This window comes from Aythya marila (assembly GCF_965140915.1).
Source record: "Aythya marila genome assembly, chromosome: 2".
In the NCBI taxonomy this organism is placed as follows: Eukaryota; Metazoa; Chordata; class Aves; order Anseriformes; family Anatidae; genus Aythya; species Aythya marila.
The window spans coordinates 151,735,849-151,753,394 of record NC_139043.1 but is presented as its reverse complement, the minus strand read 5'-3'; the positions used below and the strand labels follow the sequence as shown (position 1 = coordinate 151,753,394).

The 17,546-nt window shown below is 39.1% G+C and overlaps 1 protein-coding gene across 1 annotated transcript in view; it reads left to right on the top strand.

Moving 5' to 3' along the window:
• Positions 1 to 17,546, top strand: part of FAM135B (family with sequence similarity 135 member B) — a 194,708-nt gene that overhangs the window by 101,058 nt on the left and 76,104 nt on the right. The gene's annotated exons all lie outside the window — the stretch shown is intronic.

The following is a 17,546-nucleotide window of genomic DNA, read 5'->3' as shown; positions in this document are numbered from 1 at the left end:
CACTGGGAACTTTCTCTTTAATGTCTTCTTCATCTCAGGGCTATTCTTAGATGAAATCTTACTGTTTTCAGGGCAGTGTTCTTTCGCTTTCTGGGAAACATAAGCTAAATGGCTGTCATGTATATAGAGATCCGGGAAGATGCGTATTAATGTGTTCAGGAGAAACAGCAAACCAACTGAAAATGTGGGCGAAAAGATCTAATTTAATGTAAACAGCTCAAATAAACAGCTTAATGATTTTTAGTATTTGTTTATTAATTACTAGGTCTTGGCACTTCTATGTAGCACTTTCCTTCTGCGCTAATCAGCATGCCTTGTTATTGTGAATTAACTCAAGTCCTCATGAGGTAAACAAGAGCTTATGCCTGTACCATAATGCCCCAAACCCTGCTGAAGATCTTTACCCTGTCTTTGACCTGATACACTTCTGTGACCTAGTACAACATCTACTTTAAACCAGCTTACCTCCTGAGAGCAGTGTCCTTATGCTAAATGTTTCTTTGTCAGCATACTCTACGTTATTCATCCTGCCTCATGTGCTGGTGGTAGTTTGCTGTCTGTTACCTTAGGGCTATTTTCACCAACTGTTGTGCAGTTGTTAGTATCATGCCAAGTCTTTCTCACAGTTTCCACCAAAAAGTCCTCAAAATGCCACAGAGGTGTAAGCAAAAAATGTTATGTTTTGTCTGCAAGAAGCCTGAAAACAGGAGGTAAAATATCTGTGGAAGTAATCGAAAATAATGATTTATTTATTTATTTATTTATTTAATGTAACTCCTCCTGATTGTCTTCTCTTCCCTCTGAATACTATAAAATTTTCCAGCAGTAATGGTGCTCTGGTCAAGGTTCAGGCTTAACGAAAGGCCAGCCTAGTGTTGTGCTAAGTGTACTGCCAGTTGTGGTGACTAACATGGTCTCATTATTTCCTGGATTTATCTGTTTATGTCTGTCCATCTGTTGTCTCCCATCTTACACTTCAACTAGAACAAGTTTGTAAGAGTAATATCACTTTGCTCTGGATTTATGTTTATATATGTCTATATGTCTATATATGTCTATAGTTTACACTTGGTAAGGTTCAACTCTCTCTTGCATTGGTGTCTGCAAGGTCTTGACTTTAGACTTGAACTTGCAACCTCAGGAGGAGGAAAGGGAGCTTCTCACAAAATCTTAGAAACAATTGCAGACTTGAGTAGTCTTAAAGCTAGATTAATTTCCATAAAATGACAGTGCAAGCTTTCTGCATAGGTTACACTGGGAGGGCTTCATTCCACATGCTTAAAGAATGTATTTTAGGTTACATTGATTAGATGTTTCTTCCTCTCTATGTGGTACAAAAAATAATAAAAATTAAATAAAAAAATAAAAATAAACTTACATTAGTTGCCCGTTTATTTCTGTGACTAAAATGGGACATGACAGATCTCACACTAAAATTTTATTCAAGGTGATTATGTGTAACTGAGTGATGGTACTGGTATGATGTGGTTCTGAGGAGCCTTATCAGTACTGTCTGTTATAAGAAATATGTGGAAGTTAGGATTTGTCGCCATGGCAAGTATTTTCTTCTGCTCAGAAATATCAAGGTTTAATTTCCCCCCTTTTAAGTAGAGGGAAGTACAATAATAACTCCAGTCGACCACTAATAAAGTAGGTATTACATTTGTGGGGGATGAAAAATCTCTTCTTGTACAAATAACACAATAAGGACCTCTGTGGTACTAGCCATAATAATATTTGATTGAAAATACACTCACCAGAGCTCTGAGTCTCAAGATTTAGATTAGAAGAGACTACAAAGGACCTCTGCCAGGATCCAAGGAATTACCATGTGCTGTCATGTTGGTGTTGCAGGCAGGAAACAGAAGCAGAGTTTTAGACTTCTATAATGAATTTCTCTGGTTTGTGGATTGTAATAGGAAGGCTGTTTATTGTGAATTGGGTTTTAGGTTTTAATGAAACCAAATTAAACTGCAAATTATTGTGTGTTTTGATTTCCAGTAATAGACATTTCTACAGTATTAGGAAGAGAGGAAGAGGACAGGGAGTCTAGACTATTGCTGGACTGTGAGATCTGGCTTCAATCTCCTCCTCTGCAACAGGCTTCCTCTCCAATGTTAGGCAAGACACTTATCTTCAAAGTCCCTCAAGGGCCTGATTTTATTGGCTTATAGTGAATATTGAGGAGACAGGCCCAAGTCAACCTCTGCCTCAGCTTCCGACCTGTAAAATGGGTATAAGCAAACACCACAATCAAGATCATGCATGATAACAAAGAAAGTGAAGAACTAACACTGAAGATGTGGTGACAGGCATAAAAATGTTCATGTGATAGATTGCCTCCAAGCAATTCCAACAATGTTGGAAGCTTTCATGTCACATCAGATAAATTTAAGTCAGAATGATGCTCATTTTTACATTACACTGTGCCTGGTTTTGTTAGCAGTTAGCTGTGAAGAGAAATTCAGTGACTGAGGACAATGAAGTAAACTCTTTGAATAATAAAATCTGGAAGTGGGTTTTAATCCCTTTTTCCCCTTGGGGGATAAAGACAAAAATCCTTTAAAAAGTCTTTTTAAAAAAAAAAAAAATAAATAAATTCTTTACCTAGCCTGAAATGAAAGTTATTTAATGTTGTTCATCTTTTTAACTATGAGCTGAGAGGAGCCAATGGGAATGATTGGGAACTTCACCTTCATTTACATAATTGCAATGTGGAATGGGAAATTGGCTTATGCAAGGAAGAAATCTGGGGCTTATTACTGATGAGCATCTTCAGAAGAGAGAGTACTCCCTGACATGGTGTTCAGTTGCAGGAGGTGACTGGTCTTAGGGGATACATTGTGTTAGCCAGTTGATTAACAAAAAACACAGGTGAATTGAATTGAATTTAGTGCTTGCATGTGTCTGTGAGGTTGCTTGTTTGGTGATTGCCTACAAAAGCCTAATGAGTATATTCATAAAACAAAGTAAGATGGTGAATACAAACTCAGGTAACCATGGGAAGAGGTACTGCTGTTTGATAGTGTGCTCATTATAGGCTGAATAGTGCTGATTTGTGGTGCAGAATATAATCGTCTATAAACAGGATAAAAATCTCTCCCTGTTCTTTAAGCCTTTAGGTCTAAATGCAAATACTGAGGTAGCCAGCCTGTTTCCTGCACAAAATTTTATTGCATTCACTTACACTTGTGGTGGTTTTACACTGATGGCTAGCTAAACTCCACCTCTGCTCCCTCACTCCCACTTCTCAGGGGAACTGGGGGGAAAACATGATGAAAAAGTGTTCAAGGGTTGAGATCTCTTCAAGAACTGCTCCCACACGGCTCTGTCCTGTCAGCTCTCTCAGCTGCTGTTGTGCAGCAGCAGTTTGTTGTTGTTGTTTGTTTGTTTGTTTGTTTTCCACTTTCTTAAGGGAAACAACAACAACAACAACAACAACAAAATCTCCTCTCTTACTGAGGCCCAACCAGCATGGCTCATGGCTCATCACTGGCCTGTAGCAGGTCCCTTTGGAGCTGTCTGGAGCTGACTCTGATTTGACATGGGGCGGCTGCTGGGCTCTGCTCACAGAGGCCGCTTCTGTAGCACCCCTGCTACCAAAATCTTGCCATGTAAGCCCATTACAATACTTGTTTGATTAAAGTGACTTGCCCATTACAAAGGGAAGGGTTAACAGTGTTTTACTGCTGACCTTGTACAAACAAGAAACTATCAAATCTCACATCTCTAAAATAATTCAAGTAGGAATAATGCCTCCATGAGGATCAGTCATAGGACTTAAATATATAAGTCCTCTGACATCCTTATTCTCCTCTGCCCCAAACCTTATACTGAAGGCATCTGTTATTGATATTATTCCCATCTCTCAAAATATAGGCCAAGGGGACCACAGCAATATCCTTAATTTAAAAGATGATAAGGTGGAGATAAAGAATGGAAAAGTTAAAGGACGGGCATCAGATGTGACTGGATGAGTTAAGCAAAGCAACTTCTCTTTTTCCCCATATTACAAGGGTCTCCTTGTTGCTACAAGTTTTGTGACAGTCTGAACACAAGGTAGTGTATATTCAGCCATTGCTGAAAGGAGATGCATGAAGGGAAAAGCTTGGGAGAGCTCAGTAGTACAGGGAGTCATATGAAACATCTCAGTAGTAGCAGAGAAGAAATACACTCCAGCAGTGATTACTCTTTAAAGCCTGCAGGCTCAAGTTGAAAGTGATCTCTTTTTCATGTATTTTGACAGTTCCCAGAAATGACCCAATAGTAAATGATACGACAATGTTCTTGAAGCAGGAATAGCACAGTTGCGCTGAAGAAAGACACTGTTCTGACATGAGTTCTCTTCAGAGGTGCTGATCCAGCTTTAGAGGAGATTTTTCTTGAAACTGGTACACTGAAAAAACATCCAGTATCATACTTGAGCTGCTTGAGTTTAAGTAATTTCAGCAAGGAAAATGTAGAAATTAAGAAAATGACAACAAGATGCTAAAGAACCGTTTGCCAGGTGTTGATATTAATAGCCTTTAAATTATTCATATGGTTATAGAAATTAAGGTTCAGTCAGCTGCTCAGCCCTAATTCTAGATGATATAGACAGTTTCTGCAGGAGTCATTCCTGCAGAGCATCTTCTTGCCTTTGCAGAACTTCAGTTAAAACTAAGAAAAAACAGAGACAAAATGTGATTTTTTTTCTTCCTGTTTCTACAAAAAAAAAAAAAAAATCTTAATAATTTTATTTTGGTGTTAATGGACCACTTTTTCAAAATCCTGAATTTCCAACAAACATCTGTCTTCAGAAAGGTCTGCTGGCTGCACAGTGCTTCAGAGAAACAGGCTCCTTTAAATTTTTCCACTGTTGGGTATAGAAGAGCTTGCGATGGCAGGGTCTGTATTAATGATGTAGCTTTTGGTATATGGAGACAGGATTTTAATCCAGTCACATGTAATTTACTCGGTATTACAGATAAAGTCTCTGATTAAGCTGGAACAGGAGTTTCTGGTTTCAAGTTCAATGCTAAGGTCACTTGAACTGAATTAACATTTGTGCTATGGTTTTATTTTTTCCTTCTCACCTCTGTATTTTTTGTAATAAATAAGGGAGGAGCACAACCTCTCCACATAACACTGATTAAATAGATATTGACTGTGTATATCTTCTACTTCAAGCTTGCTTTATTAAGAGTTTTCATAATACCTCCCACCATAGCCTTCCAAAGATTATTCTGGCCTTGACCATTGTATGAAGATAGTGTCACAAATTGATAGATTTGTAATGGGATGGAAATCTTTGAAGAGTTATCTGCAAAAAGCTGCATCCATGTTTTTTGACTGACATTTTAAACCTCTTTGCTGTTGTTCCCTTACTCAAGGCTAGCTGTCCAGATAGATGTGTGATTTGAAATATAAAGTAGACATGGTAGGCAATATGAAAGGAAAGAATGTGGCTCCAGTGCACAGGAGAATATAAGAGAAGCATCACAGGAAGAGCAGTATTATAGGAAACCACTGAATATCAGTTGCAGTTCTAGAAAGGTTTGGCAAGACAGTCTGTAACAGCTAAATATTAACTAATACATGGAAATGGTTATCATGCGGTATGGATAAACTTCACAGTTCTGAACTCTTCTAGCTCCTTACTGGCATCTCTCTTATGAACCACATAAACAAATTCTAAGCCTGACTACTGAATTTCAGATAGAAAGAGAATAATAAGTATATAGGAATGCTGAAATACCACAAACTTAAGCAACATCAAAGAATTTTTTTTCGAGACAATAAGCCTCTGAAATTCTCTAACACAAATAGCATTGAATTCAGCAAGAGTGGACAAAGGTGGATAAGAATATCCAGATATCTCAATAGGGGTGTAACAAGTAAAGTGAACTGGTGTGTCTGAATGCCTTAAGAAGTTCAGGTGCTTGTGAAACAGTAAAGAAGCAAACAGACATCCAGTACAGTATTCCAAATGTTTTCCAAGAAAACAGGAAAGTTTGAACAACTTATGCAACTTGTGCAGTAAGATTTATAAAATAAAGATGGTTTTGTACAGTAGTGAAGTCTGTAGTGTTCCTTCCTTCCTTTCCTCTTTTTATTTTCTTCTTCTCCCTCTCCCTCTTCTACCATTTCTGCCAAAGGTTCTTGCCAAGCCTATTTTGGACGCTTTCCAGTTTACCCTCATTTTTTGATTCTTTTTGCCTGTGTGAAAAGTTCCTATCAAGTCTTTTAAATCCCTCTATTAATTATAAATAAGAACAAGCTAACTCTTAGTTGTTTTTTTTTTTTTTTTTTTTTTTCCCACCATGATTCATATCCATAAGCTATAAGCTCTTACATGATTTCCCATAGCGCTCATTTTCAAGGACAGCCATCCTTACAAGGATGTGGACATGTGGAAAAGCCTTATGAGAAATGAACAGATTTTTTTTTTCTCCTTCTTAGTAGAACAATCTTAACCTAAATCACTGTTTTGGGGGTAATGGAAATTAGCATCCTGTTGGTTTCCAGTGTTTATAAAAATATTGAAAAGATAAAGGAATTTATGTCTATGAATTTAGTTTCTTCTTTTGCTACTTTATAGGTTGGAGTACTTTTTTGATTACGCTAGTGTAATATTTGTTAGTTGGGATCTCCAATATTTGTTTTTCTCCCAGTCTTTCCTGCCACTGAAATCCAGAGGAAGAATGTACTTATGTGTTCATGCTCTTCATTCAAATGTAGCTGCAAAAATTATGGGCTGTCTCCAAAGTTATGTCATTTGAATACTCACTGTCTTATCCTTTGGGAAAGCATTTAAAAGCTAGGAAGGAAACTGTAGGCAGCTGCAACATGGTTCTGATTTGTCGTCTTCTGTGAACTTTGTACAAAGTGATAATTTCTCCAGGAGAAGACCCCAGATGCTTGAAAGTCCAAGAGCCTAAAATTAAACTATGGCAAATTACGTATACTGAATATTGTCAGCTTATGTCAGGGATGCACAGTTATCTCCATAGACTACACACTTGTTGATTCCAAAATCATTAGGATGGTAGATGAATAAGTTTACAGGATGAAGGAAAAAATTCAAGATTTTATGAAGTCATTAGGAAAACTTATGAATATGTCACTATACAAATTATATCCAAGGAAACATCTTCACAATTTATTTATTTATTGTGAAGTCAACTGAAGACTTGCATCCCAAGGTTCAGCATGCATTTCTTAGCCAAGTTATATATAACAGCTGGTAGCACTGAGATAAGCATTGTAATAAAACTTAGGGCTCAAAATAGCAGCTGCAGACTGGTTAAATGAGATAAAAAGTGAGGGAGAAGTTAATATGTGGGAAACTGAGACACGATGAAGCTTCATTTTTTGCCTAATGTCTCCCCAGAAGGCAATGATAGCACTGGGCATTCAGATCTCTAAAGTGCTAAAGTTTTAGTGTGGCCACATGCCTCTACACTGCAATGTCTGATACAGTAGCAGTGCCTGCCTCTGTTTGGCAGTAAATAGATGCCTTTCTTTACACTAGATTAGAGTTAATTCCCAGCTCCGACAATGATTTTCAGGATCATCTTGAATGATTTACCATACTTTTTTATAAGTTCACTGTCTATAAGATGGTGGTAATAACGCTTTTGTAACATTTATTGGTCTTGGAGTGGCAAATTGCGTTTATAACTTTTTGTCCCAGGGAGTTTAAGTGAGACTATTTGGACAGAAAGGATGTGGCCCATTTCAGTTGCAAAGTCTTAAATGGGTTTTGTTGAGGAAGGCAGATAGAATTAGACTCGCAACCTTCTAGTCTTACAGTGCTTAGTTGATTTAAGAGCTTACTGCAGAACCACGATGCATATGCAAAGTTTAAGCCAAACAAAAAGACAGACTGTTCGGAAAGTGATAAGGGATCCCTTTCCTGAAAGACCCTTAATTCAGACTGAAGGCGATAAATAGCCTTACCAGACACCAATCCAAAGAAGAACAGCTAATGATACTCTTGGCACATCAGAGAGAGAGAGAACGGTTTAATGAAATCACAGACAGAAAGCCAAATGGCTTGTGCCTGACATGGATTGAGAAAGTATCATCGGTCTCTTTCTGATTTATGTGCATGTGTGATCCAGATGAGGCTGCAGGATTTCAATCGAGATAATGTGCATAATTAAAAAGCAAAAAATTTACTGATGCAGTGGCAAAGGTTGATGGAATCTAATTGGAGAAGCAAATGAATAAGAAAAAATAATTTTATTGCATTTTTGTGCTAAGCTGTATAGACAGCTCTGCAATTAAATCACTAATCAGACAAGAACTGGCTGACCTCGGAGAGAAGTAATCTCATTCCTCAGCTGGATAGGAAGATTTAAAATATCTGGTCAAATCAATGTTAAAAGATATAAAACATACAGAAGAACATTTTGGGTTTCTGTTAGGTTTATTGTTTATAATGAAATGGTTCCTCTTACAGATAAGTGATCTAGTTGACTTCTTGGAAAGCTACTTTATAATGATGCTGTTTTTATTTTGAACAGAAGCTATTTTTCAGCAAATGGAATTGCACTTTTGTGTGTGTGTTAGTAATTATGTGCTTTTTTTTTTATTCTTGTAGCCTTTTTAATAAGCAGACAGAATTGTCTTTTTTTTTTTTTTTTTTTTTTTTTTCAAATTTTTGTACAATTTTGCTTGAATATCTAAGAGCTACCTGTCTGCTTCTAAGGTTGTGATAATATTTGAGGTGAAAACATGAAGCCTTGACATGACTTACCTGTGTCTGATTCTGCCAATCTCCATCACACTGACAGTTTTTCTGGAGGCTGATTTGTTTTCTGCTGCCTCGAAGAACCCATGCAATGTATGCGAAATGTCTTCAGAGCACAGATCGTATGGCAATTCATGGAAACTATAGGGGTTGATTTATTGCTATTATCTTGCCCTCGGAGCTCAGTGCATTCTTCCATCCTTTCTATGGGCAGGTAAGGAGGTATATGTTTCTACCCTTTCTCCCAACAAATACCAAATCTAGTGCTCAGAATCACAGATCACCAGGCACTGGGATCAGGTCTCTTTCTACTGAGTGAACAAAGGATCAGGTCTACTTCAACGCAGAGGAAGAAAATCATGTTTATCACTGTTCATCAAGGATCATGAACACTTTGTGAATGGGAATATGAAAAACCCACCTTGAACATCACACTAGAACTAGAACATAGCCTGTAGAACAAAAGAACCTCAGCTGCTGCAGCTGCAGCTAAAAAATCAGGTCTCTTGTATCTCCCTTAACTCTGAAGAACTGTCATGGAAGGTATATGAAAGACATCCTCGTATTATACACAATGAGGAAAAAAATTGTAAGACCTTGAAGCATTTTTTTGTGTTTTGTTTTGTGATACAAGGTGGGGCTTGGAAACTTGTATTTAAATACCTGGATAACTTGCCTGGCTTTTCAGAAACACTAACCGCCTGTGGTTGCTCCTGCCCATGAGAGTCTGATGTCCTTCATGGTGGATCCTAAACCTTTTTTGTTTTACAATGATATCTTAGGGACTACCTCTTACATATTAAAAATTAGTTTTACTGGCATATTTTTATTAGACTGTCAGAAAATGTTTTGCATATTTAATTCACAGCAATTTGCCCTCTAAGTCCAGTGCAACTGGCTGTAGCATTGAAGATAAAAGTTTGGTCGATATATGGCTTCCGTCCATCCCCCTGAACACAGTGTGCATAAAATGGTACCATTGCAATAGTACATCAGGAGAGTATTTTGTTCCCAGTCCATACCATTGATCAGGAGATCTGAAACTGGTACATCCCCAGCAGGGAACTCTTTAGTCTCCAGTTTGACTTAAAGTCTGTGATTTTAGTTCAGGACTTCTCTGATTCTGTTGCTGCTGTGTTGATTAGATGATGACAGCTATGCTTCCCTAGCAGCAGTAGGGGAATAATGGGTGGGTCCTAGTGTTACACCTTGAGGTGTCTGTAACCCATGTTCAGTTTTTTTTTTTTTTTTTTTTTTTAATGTGTTTCAGCTCTGATATATCTGGATCTGTAAACACTTGTGGTGTTCCACCCTTCAAAACAACATGTGAGCAGTGGTGAGAAAAGTGCAAAGGAATTTTCCTATTGGTAGCCAGAGGAAAAGACTAGCTGAAATGAGATGCTGCAAATGCTCCCCCCCCCCCCATACACACACCTCACTCCCTTTAACCTCCTTGCTGGGGCTTTCTTCTTTGCACACCACTCATTCACACAAAGAATTTGTGGCAGTTATAATGGGAAACAGCTACCTGACTGATGGTTGGAACAAATTAGCTTAAAACTTACTACTTCAATTTCCTTTTTTTTTTTTTTTTTTTTTTTTTTCTGAAAACTCTAATTTCTGCCAGAATGGTTCTAAACTGCCTGGAAGGTCAGCATGACACTCTGAAATTACTGCTGTCCTGTGATGCTGAAAGACATACCTCGTGTTTGGAGTTTTTTAAAGGCACCTCAGCTATTCATTTACCATATTTAGGACTGAAATCATTTTTATCCTTCAGTCCTTTCACATTACACACCAATGAAAAGTGATATTGACACTGAAGGCAATTATAAAACATTTGCCTGAATGGTGTTAATGGACATTTATACAAAGAGACATTTATGCAAATGCCTATTGGACTTCAAAATGAAGTCTTGTCTTTTTTAAGACAAGGAGATATATTATGAGATATAATTTTCTCTAAAAAGTCTGCAGTCTCTATTCCAAAAGTTAGTTTTAGTCTTGGATCCTTCTTTGCCTGGGTATTCACTGCTAAAAGCTAGATAAGTTTACGACAGGTGTATTTCTTGTCTCTCTTTCCCTTTGTAGAACAACACAGGGACAGTGAAGGAAAACTCAGAACATTAAGAGCTCTGCAACAGTACATATCAGTGAATATATTCATCGGGCAGTCACTTTCTGTCCCAAGGTCACTCTTCCTAATGTATTTGGTGAGAACTGTACTTTGGCACTTATTGTTCTGCAGCTTGTTATGAATTTATCCCGTATGTTAACACAGATGTGTGTATCAACTGCAACTACTGTGTACCCAAGTCCAGAAAACCAGAGAAAGGCCGCTATCTCTCTGTCTGTTTGGGAAGGAATTTTCATAAAGAAGAAATGAAATTTCCAGCTGAAGTTTGCCACAGTTGCCACTATTTGATTAGTTGCAGTGGAGACCTATAATTAGCTCTAATTTAAGAAGGCATATGGCTCCAACAGATGGTAAAGGGAAAAAAGCAAGTTAGATAAACATGGCTATTTGCACAAGATTTTGTGGTCTCCTTTGGTTATATTTTGCAGTACAGTTCTTAGGTTCTAGCAAGACAGCATACTGTTCATTCGAGGAATGTCCACATGCCTTAATGTTCACTAAAAATAGCAAAACTAGCATGGCCTACAAGCGTTTAAGAAGTTTGGCAACAGTAGAAGAAATCAGATGACACAGAAACTTAGAAGTTAGTATCTGAACACATATTTGGTGGGGACTCTAAACAGGCATCATACATGTATCTCGTCTGATGTTACTGGGAATTTCATATGAAATGAATAAGAACAAGAGAAAGTGTGTGTCTGGACAGGAGAGGGTAATCAGCAACTAGGTAGTTTCTGGTTATGTTTCTGACAGTACCAACCAGGAAGACGTGCAATAAAAATCTCTCAGATTGCAGGGAGGTGGGCTACAGCTAGTCCAAACTGAGATCTTAAAGACTTTACTACGTACACCCATCTATAGCCACCCTCCCTGTTCAGCTGCGTGAGAAGACTGTGTGACTGCTGCTAATCCGCTCCAGGGCAAGGGCAATGAGCTCAGCTTAAATTGCCTTCTACTGCGATGTACCAGGAGATGACTTTCCACTCGAGAAGATTAGGAAAGATCACATGAACCAGTGACACAGCTTAGCTGTGTGGGTAGTAACATAAGGTTTGTGGGTAGGAAGGTGTTGATGCTCACAGCTCTTTCTCGAGTGAGAATGCCTTTCATCTGTCTGTGCACGAGTGACCTGGGAGAATGAATCTATCTACTTCTGAAGGTATATGAGATTTACTTGTGTGGGAAACCAAATATAGAGGCTATGGTATGTGTCTTGTAGCTCTGAATTAATCTGAAATACAAATGCTTTGGCGTGCACTGTTATTCATAATGAAGTACTTACAGTAAAGCTCTGTTTACAACTACAACAGCTTGGTTTGCCCATGTTATTGAAGAGTATCTCATTAAATCAAAGCTTAGCTGAACCCTGAATTTCCATTTATTTGAGCAGCAATGTAATAATACTTCATTCCTCGGATAGAAAGAGAGATTCAAGAAGTTTCCAGCTACTGAATGATTATGTTGTTTCCAGTGCTATAGCTGTAAAGAGGGTAGTTTTGAAGTTATATTTGTTTTCCATAAGGATTTTTTTTCCATGACTGCATAATCACTTTCCGTTCATTTTAGACCTCTCGCTCAAAGCTCAGTAAACAGCAGAGAGAATTCTGGAGAAGGCAGGATGTAAACCTGAAGTCATCTTTCAAAAAGGCCATCCACGCTGATGCTCCCTGGAGTAGTAATTTTGTGGTTAGAAAAGAAATATGATTTTATTCTCTTCCCTGTGTAGGGGATAGGAAGTGATGTAACATCTCCAGCAGCAGAGTGCCAAGACTGAGTCGCCGTGCTTCCTGCTTCCTTACTTTGAAAAAGTAATCATTTATCTTACTTCTCTGGGCTGAAGAACAGAGGACAAAGTCAGGGTGAATCCTATCTCTGATCTTTGTCAAGCCCTGAAGGTGAAGTGTACCAGAAGCAGAGGTAATGGAGGATTATGAGTATGGCGATTTCCCCTTGTAATTCTCAGCAAAGCTGTAGCAGTCAAGTCCTACAAGATTAATAGAAAAGTTGTATGGGAGAAAATGTGCTTTGAAGGAGGTTTTAATGTATTTTGCCTGGAGAACACAGCTTTTTCTCATTTCATTTATGTCTCGTGGTCCTTGTTATGTAGGGTAATCTGACATTATTTAAGGTTATTCTTAGCAAAGTATTCAAAAAATAAAAACGGGATAAAAAAAAAAAAAAAAAAAAAAAAAAAAACAAGAATCTAATTTCAAGGCTTTCTCTGTGCTTCTGGTATCCAATGGAAGCAGAGTTTAAAATAATGCAAAGTGATTTAGTGATGATCATCTGAGCTGTGTATGGTCTCTGTAGCATTATGAGTAAGAACTGTTTCCTTTCTAATAGTTGGTTTTTATTCAAAAACTGTCTAAAATATACTGTCTTTTAGCCTCAGCTCCCACGGCTTTGAAGGTACCCTTATATCATCACTTAGTGCAAGAATTTGAGTTAGGAGCTGTGTGGTTAGGCATTTATTTGTTTTTAAGCCTTGATGTACTAAACACAAACGGAACTCCAATATTTTGGCATCCCTGCCTATGGCACAGGGTTTGGAGTTAGATGATCTTTGAAGTCCCTTCCAGCCCAAACCATGCTATGATTCTATCATTTCTTAAAGATCATATTATACTTAAGTTCCTAAACAAATCTGGGTCACAGGCAGGGATGCCTACTACCATGAAAAGGTTTGTAGCTTAATATTTATTCCAGTTTTCTTTGGCAGTTATAGACATCAGGAGGAAGAACAATTGAAAATATAATTATGGAAATAATTTAGCTGTTGAGATAGGAGCATGATAATCACTTACATGCCAAACAGAATGTAGAGGAGTTAAAAACTGGTCAACCATATTGCTAGCAAATAGCAAAGATCCACATGACTTAAGTGGCTCTGGGGGAATCATTCATCATCAAGTCTCTGCTGCACCAAGATCTTGCCAGTTAAAAGTCTGTCCTTGACAGAAATCAGAGGTTGATATATGCATGTGTCATTGCCATTGTTGATTTTGCCAAGGTGAGTTTTATGTTTGTTTGCTCGAGGAAATGTTGCTGTAGAACAGCTCTGAAGCCTCTCAAACCATTTTTAGAGAGGTAACAATAATAATCATAATAAAAAAGTGAGTACATGATGGTTAGAATAAGGGAGATTTAAATGAAGGGAGATAACAGAGAAATGATGGGAGTAGAGGAAGGAGGTTAGAAAGGCTGAGTTGGTATAGCTGGAGATGACAGCTGGGATAACTGGCCAGTGAAGTTTTGGGAGTTAGTCTATCTGGTATATGCACTAGGATATTGGAAAGGTTGAAAGAGCAGTTCTGACTTGCAGAATACTGTCATGATCTTTAACTATTTTTCCCCAGTAACATTTTCTTTCCCCATATGAACATCTGCTATCCAAAGGTGTAGGGATAAGATCAGGGAAGCCAAGGCACAGACGGAACTGAACTTGGCAAGGGATGCAATGAACCATGCATTTCAGGGTCCTGAGAAAACTGGCTGATGTAGTTGCAAAGCCACTCCCCAGCATATTTGAAAATTTATGACAGTCAGGTGAAGTCCCCAGTGACTGGATAAAGGGAAGCATCACTCCCATCATTAAAAAAGGTAGAAAGGAGGGAAAGGAGGACCCAGGGAACTACAGACTGGTGAGCCTCACCTACGGCCTGGCAATATCATGGAACAGATCATCCTGTAGGCAATGTTAAGGCACTTGCAGACAAGGAGGTGATTTGAGACAGCCTGCATGGTTTCAGCAAAGGTAAGTTGTGCCTGACCAATCTGGTGGCTTTCAGTGATGGGGCGACTGCATCAGTTGTCAAGGGAAGACCAGCTGATGTCACTGGGAGAAGAATTCATTGAGAGCAGCCCTGTGGAGAAGGACTTGGGGGTTCTGGTAGATGAAAAATTCGACATGAGCCAGCACTGTGCACTTGAAACCCAGAAGGCCAACTGTATCCTGGGCTGCATCAACAGAGGAGTGGGCAGCAGGGGAGAGGGGTGATTGTCCCCCTCTGCTCTGCCCTCATGAGGCACAAATAGAGGGGCTTGTTAGGCACAAAAGTTGATTTGATTATCAACAACCACAGAGTACGTCAAATTATACCTACTCTTAGGAGGCAAAGACATAGTTAAGTGAGATTTGATCTGATCTCACATATTGCTGTAGGGAACTATGGTTCCTGATTGTGTTCTTCATGTCCTGGTGCTCTTTGTGAAAGATGTTAAAACAGATTTTTGTATCCATTGCTTGCTTACTTCTGCTTTCCTATAACATCCATATTTATACACTCTGAGATGTTATAAAAAACTAATTTGTTTTATACAGGCTTTTTCATGCCTACCATAGATAGCCCTTACTTCAAGTTCCTTTCTTTTTTAAAATGCCATTACTTAGAAGTCTGCAAAGGGATTGCTAGGGGTGGTATTAGGATGGCAATATATTTCCTGCGGAAGGAGTAGAAAGAGAAGGAGATGCATCAACAGACTTCTCTCATTCCCTTAAATGAACAGCAGTGCAGGACAGCTGTCCTCTTCATGCTTAAGATGGTTCCTACAGCCCTGAGAGCTCTTTCCAGGTATTTTGAAGGCTTTTTCGACCCAAAGAAGATAACCATTAAATGAAATAGGCTTACGTCTAGCTTAAGGAACACTGGAAGTGTCACAAATACAACTCCTAATGAGGAAATTTAGCAAAAGCACAGGTTGATACAGTCTTACCTCTGGCAGTTTCCACACACTACATCCATCTTCCTTGGACTGCACGAGTGGTGAGCAGTGCAGGCACATCCTAGAGCTGTTGGGGTAACTGAGGTTTTGCTAGAAAGGGGGAGTCTTTGAAGCTTTGCTCTCCTGCCACCCTATGCTTTGTGCCAAAGGCGTGTGTGTGCACAGGTGTACATCTGCTACTTCTTCTGCCAGCAACCAGCTCTAAAGAACGTCAGCCGTGCAAACGCCAACCTTCCTGCCACGGTGTCTGCTAGCAGACAAGTTTGTGGGTTTCAAAAGACATGGCTGTCAGAAGGCATCCCAGGAAAAAGGAGAAATCTGTAAAAGTTCCCAGGATGATGACAAGGTTTTTGTGGAGCAGGCTAAAGAAGCGCCTGTCTGGCATGGGTACCACTTTGTGAGTGGAAGAAGCTGAAGCAGAGCGGCGCAGCCTGCTTGCTGCCTGCACAACAAAGCACAGGGTGCGTGAGTGAGTCCTGCTGCCTGACGAGCGGCGTCTGCGGCGATGTTGTCATCCCCTCTGCTCTGAGGGGCAGGACGCCTGTATTGCCGTCAGCATTGCTGAGATGTCTTCGTGCTGCTGAGCACTCCTCTGAGGGATCTCCTGCCACAGCCTTATGTCATTCTTCAGGAGATGGAGAAGCAGGCGGCGGCCGTTGAAGCAGGCAGGGACGGGTTTTGCTTAGGGGATGATCAGGCACTCATCTGCTGCAGTTCTCTGCCAGATCTCTGCAAAGCTATATCTGCGTTCTCAAAACTAAGCAATTTTTGGCCCTGTAGTATACCCACATGCACGGATTTGAGACATCCCTAAGCATAGTAGCTTGTCTTTGATTTCGACCTTCCCAACAAGAGAAATGACTCTTTGTGCCACCTTGCAACTCCAGCTCCTAAAGCAATTACACACTAGCAGTGGTCTGTGCAGGAGTGCATTTGAAAAGTAAATGACATTAAACTTTCCATCTTAGAAGAGTACCAGTATATCAATATCCAAATCAAATAACATAAAGCTCCCTTTGTCTGCCAGATAGGAATAAGAATGCATTATACCCCTAATATGATTTTTGCAGTGTCTCTAATATGATGAGATTTAAATTAAAATAAATATGACTGCATGCTTTGAAGAGCTAATCAGGCTGAAACGTTCTAGCCTAACGGGTGTAGCACAAGGAAATAAATGTGCATTTATCTAGGCTGTCTGGCAGAGCTATTGTGAAGGATATGAGCTGGGAAGACAACAGCAGAGTGAAACACAGGCTGATCCTGGGTGTGCTTGGTAAAAGTCAGTAACAGGAAAATGATTTGAATGTAGTTTATATCTATAGACCTATGGTCCTGGTCCTACTAATTAATTAGGACAAGTACTATCATTTTCTAATCAACTCATTTGCTCTCCTCCCCTCCCCCCTCCTTTTTTTTTTTTTTTTTTTTTTTTTTTTTTTTTTTTCAAGAAGGTGCTTCTTTGTCTGGAACTATTCCAGTTCCAACAGACAGGTGCCACAAAAAATAATCATTATAATGACAATTGTTGTCCCAGGACCTTGTCCCAGGACCTTTAGTACTTTTTTTTTTTTTTTAAATCCTCTCCCTTCCTTTTTTTTTTCCATCCTAAATAAATGTTCCCTCTGGAAATCTTTAGTCCTTTGTCAGTATCAACTCACCAACTTCTGATTGCAAGTTATGTATTCAGCAGCTCTACAAGTTATGCAGCAGTAGCTTTAGCACAGCAGAATAGACCTGTCCTGATTTGAAGCTCTTGACAAACCAGCAGTCCCCAAGACTTCTTGACCTGGTCTTTTATCCTCCCCCAGCTCATGAGCTCAAAACAATTCTGCAAAGACACAAATTCCCGGAAGTACCTCCTGAAAAACTGTTATTCTTTTTAAAAATCATGTACTTGCTGGCTTCCTGATGAAGATCACAGATCTGTCTCTCTTTGAAGGACTGATA